This window comes from Cebus imitator, unplaced genomic scaffold, assembly GCF_001604975.1.
Source record: "Cebus imitator isolate Cc_AM_T3 unplaced genomic scaffold, Cebus_imitator-1.0 Scaffold22, whole genome shotgun sequence".
In the NCBI taxonomy this organism is placed as follows: domain Eukaryota; kingdom Metazoa; phylum Chordata; class Mammalia; order Primates; family Cebidae; genus Cebus; species Cebus imitator.
Genome location: NW_016107337.1, coordinates 5634949 through 5648261, shown reverse-complemented (window position 1 = coordinate 5648261; position 13313 = coordinate 5634949). Strand labels below are relative to the sequence as shown.

The window sequence follows — 13313 nt, the reverse complement described above, 5'->3', positions numbered from 1 at the left end:
GTGGGTAGAAGAAACCAAAAAAATGTTCCTTTGGATAATACCTGAAAACAGGGGTTACCGATTTGGATTTTCTAAACAAACAGCAAAACAAAAGCCCTGGCTTTATCCACAGAAACAGTGCTCTTTAGGGCTTCCGAGGATTCTTTGACCTTTGCTTTAGGAAACATGGACAGCCTTACATTTGATTGGTGAATTTTCTGCTGGTGCTTTTTTTTTTTTTTTTTTCTAGTTTTTTTTTTTTTTTTTTTTTTTTTTTTTTTTTTTTTTTTTTTTTTTTTTTTTTTTTCCCCCTGTTCCCTGCCTGAAAGCTAAACCTATTTATGGTGAGCGATGTTTTTTCAATTAGGTTTATTTTCATTTTCCCATAGGCCATGTTAGCTGAGAACTTCCAAAAGTTTATTTTTCTTCTCTTTGCTTTTTATAATGTTTTTAAAAATAAAATATTCAGCACTTATCTGTAGATTTTCTCTGGAAATACTTATGTCTGAAATAAGCTTTTTTCCCCCCCCCCACACCTTTAACACTACGTCATACGAGCTATTCAAAAATGCCTTTCTAAATGTAATTGTTGTCCATTTCTGTGGCAAACTCTTGGAGAACAAGGATCGCGTCCGGTTGGCCAGCTTTGTGAAATGTCTTGTGCAAGCTGGCGCTTAACAAACAGTACTTAAGAATGATGATCTGTTTGTGACTCGGCTTCTCCCAAAAATTTTCAGCTGGTTATCAGAAAACACTGTTTAAAATTCCAAGCTTAGCATTAGTAATATGGTTTCCCCACGAGGTCCCAGATTTGGGGTGAGGGTGGACTGAAAACGAAAACCCACATCACCTTTCCAGTAGTTGTGTAACGGAAAATATTCTCTGGTGAAAGCACTCCAGGCGAAAGAGAGCCTTGCTTAGCTCGGAATTCCCTCCGGGGAGGCTCGCAGCCCGTGGGGACGGGGGTCTGTACGTCCCCGGGCGACTGAGGGCTGCTCTGCGTGAGATGGGAAGGTGGGTGCCGCTGCCGAGGGGCTCCTTCACCGAGGGAGAGAGCCTTGGGCCCGCTCCGGGGGCGCTGCTCCTCCGGGCCTGGGGTGGGCGGCAGCGGCGGCGGGACCTCGCCCCCTCCCGGCCGCCCGCGCCCGCACCTCCTCCCAGCGCCCGGGGTCTCACGGGCCCGCCGCGGTCCCCGCCCGCTCCGGCTCCCGCGCCTCCCTACCCCAGGCAGCTGGGGCAGGAATTCGGCTGGAGAATCTGGCCCGGGCACCCGGCCCTGGAGGGCTGGACGGGTTCGCTCGGGGCCGCGCCCTCCTCCCGGCTCCTGCCGGGCTCCCTGCCCGGCTCCCTGTCCCGCGCCCCTCCCCGCTCCGGCTCCCCCACTCCTTCCCCACTCCAGCCGGCGCTCCCCGCCTCTGCTCCTCTCGCTCCCCCTCCAGCGCTCCTACTCCCTGCCCCCCACAGAGACCGCCGCCCCCCGGCCTTTCTTCCTGCCCCAGCTCCTCCCCTGCGCCCCTTCTCCCTGCTGCCTTCCTCCCCTCTTCCCCTCCTCCCCTCTTCCCTTCTTCCCCTCCTCCCCCGCTCCTCTTCCCGGTTTGCGGAGCTCCCACGCTGTTGCTATGGAGGCGCCCGCGGCTGTTCGCGGCCAGGCGGGAGCGGCCCTGGGGCCCCAGGGACGGAGCAGGGACTCTGACCAAGGCTCGGGCGCCTCGCCCCATAGGGGCCCAGGAACAAAGCGCGCCCTCCCCCACCCCGGGAGTGCGCTGTGAGACCCGCAGGCCTCCCGGGCCTCGAGGCTTAAGACCACCGCGAATCTGCTCGCCCCCAACCTCTGTGGGCAGGACCCCTGGGGCCGGGGTGACAGCTGCGCTACCTTCCCGGCCCCCCGAAGATCACTCCCACTCGCCCCATCCTGGAGGTGTCACTGGGGCCGAGGGACGGCCAGATGGCCCCATTTAACAGGACTATCCCTTTTGTTGGGGGCCGAAGCAATGTCCAGGCCAATTTACATAGGAAAATGGGGTTTGTGTCCCCAATTCAGTGCAGTGCCCCGACAGCTGGTGGCTCTGTCCTCATGTCAGGACCCCACAGCATGATGTTTAAAGTGGCTTTATGTGTGCATATGTGTGAGTGTGAATAGCAATTGATTGGGAACCAGTAGCTACTAGGTCTGGCTTGGAGATACTAAGCGTTCACAGAGGAAAGTTTATCAGCCCGGTCATCGAAGAGCCTCGACGGGAAAAGTCCTGTTGAAGATTTCTGATGCTCTCCTACAGACCTGTTAGCTTATCACTGTATTCAGAAATCTAAAAAGCCAGATTGTTTGGGTCTGAAGAGGGCTTTGAAATTCTTACTATTTACAGCTTGGTCATTGCTTGTAAAAGTTGTGAGGCTGAACATAAAAACTTTAAGGAGGATTGCTAAGACTTAAAGATAATGATGAAAGATCGAATCTAATTCATTTTTTTAAACTACTTTGACTCAGCTGGTTTGTGTCCAGAACGATAGCCTGTAATATGCTGAAAGTTATCATTTGTTTAGTTTGGAATCAGTAGCTTAAACATGTGTACTTAAATTGCAGAATGTTAGAACAGGGAGAAACTTTCTTACTTTATTAGTGAAGAATTTGAGGCTCAGAGAAGTTAAGTGATTTTCCCAAGATCACACAACTCTGTGAAATATGTTCTCAACTGTTCAAATCTATAACAGATAGAGGACGCTTGAAAGACAGTAGTTTTAGAAGCCCTTGAAAATACTTCCATCAGGAAGCTCTGGATCTGCAAGGGGTGGGGATTTTGAATTAAAAAAAAAAAAAAAAAAAAGCAGCAGCCACTATTGCACCTTTCCCCCAGTACGCTGGAGCCACCAACAGGTAACTCCCTAGAAGACAAGCGATCCAGAAGAATCTTTTTTCCTGTACCTTTATACATTTATCATGTTTGGCTGAGACTGTATTGGAACCAATTCTAGTGACTAACATTTTCTAGATCTCTGCACTGGGATTAGTTACTTTGTTTCCATAGAAGCAATCATTTTGTAACAAAGATGGAAAGTATAATATGTGTTTAGGATTTGTAGAAAACAGGAAATTGAAGCTGGATTGGGACCCTTTTAGTCCGCAGTTCTACGTAGGAGGACACAATGACTATTATGAACCTGCATTCACCTTACCAGAGGGTAGGGTAGTTAATTTGGAAAGGCTTTTTTGTTTGTTTGTTTTTTAGACAGGGTCTCACTCTGTCACCCAGGCTAGAGTGCAAAGGTGGGATCAGAGCTCATTACAGCCTTGAATTCCTGGACTCAAGTGATCCTCTTGCCTCAGCCTCCCAAGTAACTGGGACTACAGGTGCTCACCACCACACTGGCTTACTTGGGAAGGGATTGGAGCTCCCCAGAACAACAGCACTATCTATCTTTACAATAATTTAAAAGAATCTTTGAAAGATGGCCTCTTTACAGCAAGAGATGTAAGAGATGTAAGAAGGAAGCACTCTATTGTCTAAACTTCCCAATAGATTTCTATTGGCTAAACCCCCTGCCTTTAAACCCTAAATGAGTTTATAGTAATTTTGGAAAGACTGCCTCTGGGGAAGCTTTTAATTGAGCTGTAGTGACCACAGGATGCCACATTAAGAAGAGAATATTTGAGTTTACACACTGCACTTCAAAAATGAGGAAGAACAGAGATGTGTAGCTGGATTGGAACTGGAGAAGGGTGTTAATTTCTGCTCTGCTTCTCACACCAGAACACATTAGCAAGTTTTTTTCCCCCTCATATTTTTTTGGGTCCATGTAGTACCTGGATGAGAGTACCAAATACATAATGGAGATGCCAGGTAATCAACATAAGAACCTCTCAATCATTGGAAACGAGAGGGATCTTTAGAGTCACTAATAAAGTGTCATATTTTTAAAATAACTGTATACAAGGAAAGTATTTGAAATTGACCCCAGCATCACCACTACCACACAGTACCCTCCATCCTCTTCACTGCTTTTTTTTTTTTTTTTTTTTTGGGACGGAGTTTCGCTCTTGTTACCCAGGCTGGAATGCAATGGCGCGATCTCGGCTCACCGCAACCTCCGCCTCCTGGGTTCAGGCAATTCTCCTGCCTCAGCCTCCTGAGTAGCTGGGATTGCAGGCACGCGCCACCATGCCCAGCTAATTTTTTGTATTTTTAGTAGAGACGGGGTTTCACCGTGTTGACCAGGATGGTCTCGATCTCTTGACCTCGTGATCCACCCGCCTCGGCCTCCCAAAGTGCTGGGATTACAGGCTTGAGCCACCATGCCTGGCTTTTTTTTTTTTAGGCATTGTGGCTGGGCATGATGGCTTACATCTGTAATCCCACCACTTTCGGAGGCTGAGGCAGGTGGATCACCCGAGGTCAGGAGTTCAAGACCAGCCTGGCCAGCATGGTGAAATCCCGTCTCTACTAAAAATACAAAATAGCTGAGCGTGGTGTCACACACCTGTAATCTCAACTACTCGGGAGGCTGAGGAAGAAGAATCGCTTGAACCTGGGAGGTGGAGGTTGCATTGGGCCAAGATTGTGCCACTGCACTCCGGCCTGCATGATGGGAGTGAGACTCCATCTCAAAAAAGAAAAAAAGCAGCACTTGTAAAAAAAGTAACTACCAAGGTGTAACAAACAGCCCCCAAACTCAACCTCACACAATGACCATTTATTATTTTAGCTCGCGCATCTGGGGTCCACTGTATGTCCGCAGATCTAGCCTGGGCACATTGGGTGGCTCTGGTGATGTTGGCTGGGCTCATATGTGCATCCGAGAGTCTCCTGGGGCTCTGAGTAGGACTGAGGAAGCTTCACTGAAGGAGCTCTGCTCTGTATCTCTTATCTCATTGGACCAGCAGATCAGCCTGGACATGTTCTTCTCACAGCAATGGCAGAACAGCAAGAAAGGCCTTGGAATCATGAGAGCCTCTTGTTTCTCTAGAATAAATAGCCAGGAGCAGGCATGCTGTCATTTCTACCTCATTCTGTTGGTGAAAGCAGGTCGCAGGCTCAAAGTCAAGGGAAAGGGGAAAAAGCCCCACTCACTGCAGAAAACACAACAAAGGGAATGGAGAGAGGGAGAATGAAGAGTTAGGGTCATTAATGCAATCAACCGCAGCACTTGCCATCTAACTTACACATTTTGCTTGTGTTTGCTCTCTTGCTGCTAGAATCTAAACTTCCTATTGATAGGGACTTTTGAAGATATTGCTATATCCCCAACACCCAGAACAGTAGCACGTTATAGATGTTTAATAAATGTGGAATGAATCAGTTAGGAGGATTACATTAATTATTTTGGCTTATGCAGGAAACCAACACTCTTTAAGATGGAATGTAAGTTTGTTAATGTTAGTTTATCCTAAATCGATGGTATAAATCTTTTTTTTTGTTTGTTTTGTTTTGACAGAGTCTCACTCTGTTGCCCAGGCTGGAGTGCAGTGGCACAATCTTAGGTCACTGCATCCTCTGATTCTTGGGTTCAAGTGATTCTCTTGTTTCAGCCTCCCAAGTAGCTGGGATTACAGGCATGTGCCACCATGCCTGGCTAATTTTTATATTAAATATTTTTAGTAGAGATGGGATTTTACCATGTTGGCCAGGCTGGTCTCAAACTTCTGGCCTCAAGTGATCTGCCTGCCTCGGCTTCCCAAAGTGCTGGGATTACAGGCATGAGCCACTGTGCCTGGGTGATGGTATATGTTTCTGATTTAAAGATTATTACCCATATTTGTAGAAAGTGCTGGCTATTTAGAATAAACATTTCTTAAAACAAGTCTAGATTTCAAAATGGTTTAACATTTCCCTAGAACATATAAACAGGTACTATATAAAAGTAGGTTGGTTTGATGGGCAGAAAATTAGAAGTCAGGAGAGGGGGAATTTTACACATATTTCGGCAGAGAGTGTATTGCTTCTTCCAATGTGGAAATAATACTAATATAATCTCAAGCTTTCCGAATTTGAATCTGAAACATTCTCAAGACTTTTTGGATTTGAGCTATTCCAACAGGTGTGGGATACAGGATATTACTCACCCAAATAACTTTTTTAAGGCTTTTTGGGTCCACAGAAATTCATTTATTTCTGTCCTCTCTCTGTCCCACTTTACCTAATCCAGAAGACAGCTCAAAGGAGTTTTCTTCAGGTCATGCTTTCAAAGGGAATTCCTATGCAATGTATGTTTTAAAAAATTCCCTTGGAATTTGAATATGTGCTGCCATTTTTTGACTGTGACAGATGATGAGGGAGGAGATGAAGTAGGCGTTAATGCTCCATTACATAAAGGGGAGCTTTGTGTATGTCCATACTTAGCAACAGGCTAATTTGGGACTCCAAGACACCCAAGTCTTGAACGCTGGAGTATCTGAAGTTTCAGCATGCCAAGTAACTAACCCCTCAGCTGGGCATCTCTTATACCTGAAAGCTGGGTTCCATGTGGATATATTATTTTGGATAAAAGGGGAACCTGGAAAGTTAGGGGCCTGGACACACCCTGAGTTCTAGTCCTTTCTCTCTCTGCAGACTACTGAATAGAAGCCCTACAAACAATGAGTATTGCAAGTTATACATTTAAAAGATTGTAAACATTTCTCAGAAAGGTTTCATTTACCAATTTACATGAACATACTTGCCCTATTGTTATTAAGACCCCCAAAGAGTTTAATTCATTTATTTTAACTTTAGTCTTTTGGGCTGGGGGTTTGGAGAGGGTCTTTGGTTCATTCATTCAGCAGTCATTCATTGAGGGTCTACTGGATGCACCAAGTGCAATTAGACGGAACACTTTGCCCTAAGACACTCACAAGTGCCTTAAGATTTAAAAGTCAAGGGGCAATTTCAGCACAGGTGGATAAGGGCTAGACTGGAAAAAGGGTGCTGTGAGAGTTCAGAGGGAGAGGTGCTTAGGGACATCATGGGAAGCAAGGAAAGTAAACTAACATTAGTCATTGTTTGATGCCTTCCAATGTGCGGAAGTCCTTTCTCTTCTCTCATCCTGACACTAGCCCTCCCTGCAGGCTAGGGCAAGGTATCCTTCCTATGACCCTAATATTCCTGTGTTAGGCTGAAGGGTATACAGCCTCAATGCTCTACACTTTGTAAGGGATTTAGCCTGCATTCACACCTGGGTCTGTTGGCAGAAAAGAGCCTGGTGGATCTTGGGCAGAACAGCTCCTGGGCTCTGGAGCTGGTGTCGAGGAGACGCCTACCTGCAGTGTCAGGATGAAGGTAGGTGGAGACAGACAGGAGATGCTTGAAGTCTGTGTCATAGTGAACCCCAAGTTTCTCTTCAAAGAATCAGTGTGTCAGTATGCTCAGCTCTTTTATTCTTTAATTCTCTATTTTAAAGTTTAACTTCCTTGTAATTCCAGTAAACAACCTTCTCCACCAGTTTTAATCAGTAGTTCACATCTGTTTCCCTGGCCCCTGGCTGCATCCTGATTCATCCCCGCCACCTGCTCCAGTCACCTTCTTTGACCTAGGTCACCCCTGGCTACCTGCTCTGACCCGCCCGTAACTGTCCTTCCTGCCAAAACACCCACCCTTCCACTCCAGGTCAGACGCCTGCTCTTTTTAAAATAGCCAGTCGGGATTAGTCTAGCTTGTGTGGTATAACTCTAGCCAATAGGGGAATGACACAGCAGGAGGGACGACTCCTGCCAGGCATAAGTACCCCTTCCCCCCTTGTCCAAGCATATAGCCACCGTTGCTCCATCCGTACACCGAACCCTTCTATAGAAGTAAACTGCCTTGCTGAAAGGATTTATCTTCGAGTCCTATTTCTTTTGCAGCATTGAAATTTTACTTGTAACACCTGGGAAGAATAAGCCAATCAGGACAGAGGTTTAGGATTGGCTGCAAAATTTGTTCTCTGAACAACAAACAAACAACAGTAAAGGGAGACCAAAGGAGAAAGAAAGAAGAAAGACAACAGGGCCTATTGAAGAACAGAATATGCCAGTGATGTCAATGTGCCAGTTAGGTCAAATTCTCAGGCAAAGGCAAACAGGAGCAAATTATTCATCACCCCAATTCTCATTCGCAAACTGGAGATACCTTTCTAACAGAGCAGGTGAGAGGATAAGTGGCAACAAAATTAAAGCCTGTGTGGTAATGTCATCTCAGATGCTCAGGAACTGTGACAACTGCTAAATGTAGATGTGGCTGTTTCACTACACACAATAGAAAGTAAAAAAATACTTCTTTTTTGGGGGATCAATTTCCAAGGTATGTGTATTCTTTGGGTCCTGGAAATGAAATTTTGAATATGGCAGCATTTCTCTTCTCAGTTACGTGTGAGTCCCCTGGTCCCACAAGGTTATGTAAGGCCTACAAAGCAGTTACCTACAAAATTAGGATGACAGATTCAATTCCCAAAGTAAGTGATTTTACCATCTCCCAAGTATAGCAAGAGCTGTAGCTGGACTCAGACTCTGGTTCAGAGTTTGCTGTGTGCACACCTCGTGGGGGTCAAACATTGATTAGAATGGGTGCCTTTGGTGATCCTCAGGGCTATCCACAAACATTCTGGTTCTTTCCTTCCAAGCGTGTGGTAGGATTTTACTTTTTATCCCCTTAAGGCTAGGCATACCCATGGGATATCCTTTGGCTGATGAAATGTGTTTATAAGTGATTTGTGTCACATGTAAGCAGCCTTTCGTTAGGAGCCCGGCCACAGAAGCCATGGAGCATTTTTTGTTTTAAGACGGAGTCTTACTCTGTCAGCTAGGCTGGAGTGCAGTGGCATGATCTTGGCTCACTGCAACCTCTGCCTCCTGGGTTCAAGTGATTCTCCTGCCTCAGCCTCCCAAGTAGCTGGGACTACATGCATGTGCCACCATGCCCTGCTAATTTTTGTATTTTTAGTAGAGACAAGGTTTCACTATGTTGGCCAGACTGTTCTCAAACTGCTGACCTCAAGTGATTTGATCTGCCCGCCTTGGCTTCCCAAATTGTTGAGATTACTGGCGTGAGCCACCACGTCTAGCCCACCATGGAGCATTTAGAGATGGAGCCTCTGTCAGTTTGGCTTCCTGGGTGACTCAGATGGGCAGAGAGCCCCTCGCACCTGCATCACACACATAGCAGATGCAAGAAATAAATCTTTTGCTGTGCTTCACTGCTATGATTTCCAGTTGTTTCTGCTGAATATTTTGGCCTATTTTGACTGATACATTTGATATTCTAGAGCCGTTTTTTTTTTTTTTTTTTTTTTTTTTTTTTTTTTTTTTTTTTTTTTTTTTTTTTTTTTTGTGGGAGGAGTGTACCGTTTCTGGAGGTACTGCAATACCACAATACCAGGTCGATGCGTAGGGTAGACAGAACAAGCACTTTATCCCATCTCCCTGCTGCAGACATCCATTTAGTATATTGTGCTTAGATAGAAGACATATCAGATATTCACTGATAAGAATAGATACTATACTTGATTTTAGCCAAAGGGTCAAGAAGCAATGAGGCTTTTTATTTTTATTTTTGAGATGAATTCACTCTTGTTGCCCAGGCTGGAGTGCAATGGCGCAATCTCGGCTCATTGCAACCACTGCCTCCCAGGTTCAAGCTGAAATTACTGCCTCAGCCTCCCAAGTAGATGGGATTACGGGCATGTGCCACCACGCCTGGCTAATGTTTTGTATTTTTAGTAGAAATGAGGTTTCACCACGTTAGCCAGGCTGGTCTTGAACTCCTGACCTCAGGTGATCCACCTGCCTTGGCCTCCCAAAGTGCTGGGATAACAGGCATGAACCACCTCTCCTGACTGAGCCTTTTTTTTTTTTTTTAAACTTAAGGAGGAGAAAGTTTTTGTTAGTTTCTCTTGCTTCTTTTGTTGAGGAAATAGGAGGACAGAAAGGCCAAGAACAGTGGAAGGAGATAGCACGTACCTACCCTCCATCTGGGCCCTCAGTCTAGTATGAAGTCCCAGTGGATAGTCAGCAGTGACAGCAGGAGCAGGCAAACATGGCTGGATTTGTTTCAGGACATGCCTGAGACATCACTCTGGAGACTCCCAGAAATGTCCAAGGGAGATTTGGGAAGATTGGCTGAGGTCCTGGTGTTACCCTGGAGGTGCTAGGAGCCACTGTCATTTGGAATTAATATTAATGTGACCTTATGTGTATATATAGGCTCGGGAGGTATGAGGTCAGTGAATCAGATAATAACTCAGCTGCTTTGGTTCATCAATGCCTGGAGCCTGTCTGCAAACTTGTGACAATATGCACCTATTGATCTTTCTGATTGACTGTTGCCTTATGCTCTGTCATTTGTCCATTGGAACTACTTTTATCTGGCAGTATGGATCAGTGTATATTTTCTTTAGCAGTTAAACTGAATGTGCAAGTATTAATTTTGTGAGGAAGAAAACAAAAATGTTTAATTAAAAATCTGGTATAATTTCTAGACTTCATCATGGGACCAATTTTTCTTTCTTTTTTTTTAAATAAAATAATTTTCATTTTGGGAGAGAGTTGTGAAGTGACTTTTTTTTTTTTTTTTTTTAACTGAGACCGAGTTTCTCCCCCAGGCTAGAGTACAATGGGGCGATCTTGGCTCACTGCGGCACTTGCCTCCCAGGTTCAAGCAGTTCTCCTGCCTCAGCCTCCTAAGTAGCTGGGATTACAGGCGCCTGCCACCACACCTGGCTAATTTTTGTATTTTTAGTAGAGATGGGGTTTCGCCATGTTGGCCAGGATAGTCTCAAACTGCTGACTTCAGGTGATCCGCCCACCTCTACCTCCCAAAATGCTGGGATTACAGGCGTGAGCCACTGCACCTGGCTTGAAATGACTTTAAGAAAGCCAACAAACTCTCCCCAGGTAGATTTTATAAGGGGTGAAGAATGTTGGAAAGGAAGAAATAATAGAGAAACTGTTATGAAAGAAAAGAAAAGAAACATTTTTGTTATAATGAAACCTATTGAATTGCAGGAGGCTTTCATTCTCACACCTTGCCACAAACCCACAAATTCAGTTGTGCTACCCAGGAAATGTTATTTACAGTTTACCTTCACCTTAGACTCTCTGACCCTTGAAGACACTTTAGAGGATTGATTGCTCCTTTCTCTCTCCTCTAGTTTATCATCTTTGCCTCTGTCTTTAGACAGCAGCACAGAATTTCCTGGTGACACCTGCTTGTGACCCCAGCTTTGAGAATCCATTAATTCTTTTCCATCTGCTAGGATCGATAGCTACGGCAACCCTGGGCACCACAGTTTTGTGCACAGCATAGTGATCCATTTTCCTCTTGAAAAATCATATAAAATGGAGAACAATGTCAACATACAAACTAGAATTTCTTCTTTGGATAGTGAATGGCAAATTATTTTTGTAATTATTACATTTCTTTAAAATATTACAACTTAAAAAATGTATAAAGCCCTTTCAAATGAAATGTCATTTTTTTTTTTACCCCAAAATGGTAAAGTCCAATTAAATATTATTATTCCTCACTTTATTGACTAGGAAGCAATCTTGCTCAAGGTTGCCTGTAGGTAACAGAAAGGGAACTCACTCAGAATGTTACATTTTTTGGCCATCTTCCCTTTTCTTCATTTAAGGGTTATTGTTAAATAGTTATTTTAATTATTTATTTATTTGTTTGTTTGTTTGTTATTGAGCTGGAGTTTCACTCTTATTGCCCAGGCTAGAGTGCAATGGTGTGATCTCAGCTCACTGCAACCTCTGCCTCCCGGGTTCAAGTGATTCTCCTGCCTCAGCCTCCCGAGTAGCTAGGATTACAGTATGCACCACCATGCCCGGCTAATTTTTTGTATTTTTAGTAGAGATGGGGTTTCACCATGTTGGTCAGGTTGGTTTCCAACTCCTGACCTGAGGTAATCCACTCGCCTCAGCCTCCCAAAGTGCTGGGATTATAGGCCTGAGCCACTGTGCCTGGACTCATTGTTAAATAATTAAAGGGTGACATTTTATACAATATTTTACAGCTTCAACACTGTTATTTTGCTTCTATCCAAAGCAGTAAAGAAAACACTTCCACTTTGAGGAAAAGTACAATGGAGTGCTCCTCATGCGTGAACTGCTACATTTCCCGGGAAAAGAGCTGTCTTTCTTTCCCACATTGGCAAAGCAAGCCTGTGCCTCTCTGAACCACCTTACAAATTCACCCAAAGAACTAGCTGCTGAAAAGAGTGTGTGTACTGGCAGATATCTGAGACCTGACAGCTTAGGATACAAATATTAATCAAAAGAAAAGTAAATATTGTATATTACTTCATCGAAATGCTACCTTATTAGCTCCAAAAATAACAGCAGTAAAATATTAGCAGCAACCATTTACTGAATGTTTACTCTAGGGCCAAGCCAAGCAGGACACTGAGCCCCATGTTCGGCCACTGTCATTTGGTGCTCAGTATAAGCCTGCAATGCCAGTGCTCGCCTGGCTTTATTTGACTGATAAGGCACTGAGGCTTACGGAGCCTAGGTAAGTTGTCCAGGGTTTACAGCAGGCAAGCAGCTGAGCGATGTCTCCACTCACACCATTGACTTTCTTCTTGTCCAAGAGGAAATCTCATTTCATAAAAGAAAAAGTTTCCCGCAAATAAAATCAAAATTCATCCAACCCAGAAATCAGCTGAAGAAGTTGAGAGGTCATCTAAGAGAGCTATGCTTTGCTCATTGGAAATTGGCTTCAGGGAAGACTTGTTAATCTTGTCAGGTTTCCTAGAAAATTAATCTGCATTGCAGCAAAGCCTTAGGACTGTGTGTATTAAACGCTACAGCTAAGCTAGACCCTTCAGCTAATCACAAACCATTCAGTGAAGAGGGGGAAAACAGTGAATTAAGAGAAAGCAATGGGAAACATATTTCATTGAAAGAGAAGCGAGCCACATAATATATGATTATTTTCTAGCTATGGGTCTTGACCCTTTGGAGATGTTGAAAGGAATAAATGGATTGATTGAGGAAAGGGAAAAACAGCAACTTTAAAAAGCTTGCGGCAGATTAGACGGTGTTATGTTGCCTGCTCCTGACTTCCTCCTGCCAAAATGAGATTCATTAAAGAAAACTCTTAAGTAAATTAAAGCTCTGCTCGCCAATATCCTCCCCTCCAGATGTTAACAGCCAGCTGTGGCTCGTTCAACGACATGGCGATCAGTAGAAACATATCTATTAAGAGGGATGACGAGAAGCACTGGGAAATATTTTATGTACTTTTAATCAAAAATGACCAAACAGCTGACTGATTGATGACTTCTGATATCAGGAACCCGAGACGCTGTCACTGTGTGAGCAATTGCTCATGAGTTCAGCCTGGCCATTCCCACACTTACAAGATATTGTTATTTCCTGACTTTTG

The 13313-nt window shown here is 44.5% G+C and overlaps 1 non-coding gene across 1 annotated transcript; it reads right to left on the bottom strand.

Moving 5' to 3' along the window:
• Positions 1-9254: 9254 nt before the first annotated feature.
• Positions 9255-9453, bottom strand: LOC119470117. Its single transcript, XR_005198990.1, has one exon. It is a non-coding gene; the product is annotated as a U2 spliceosomal RNA (small nuclear RNA).
• Positions 9454-13313: the final 3860 nt, after the last annotated feature.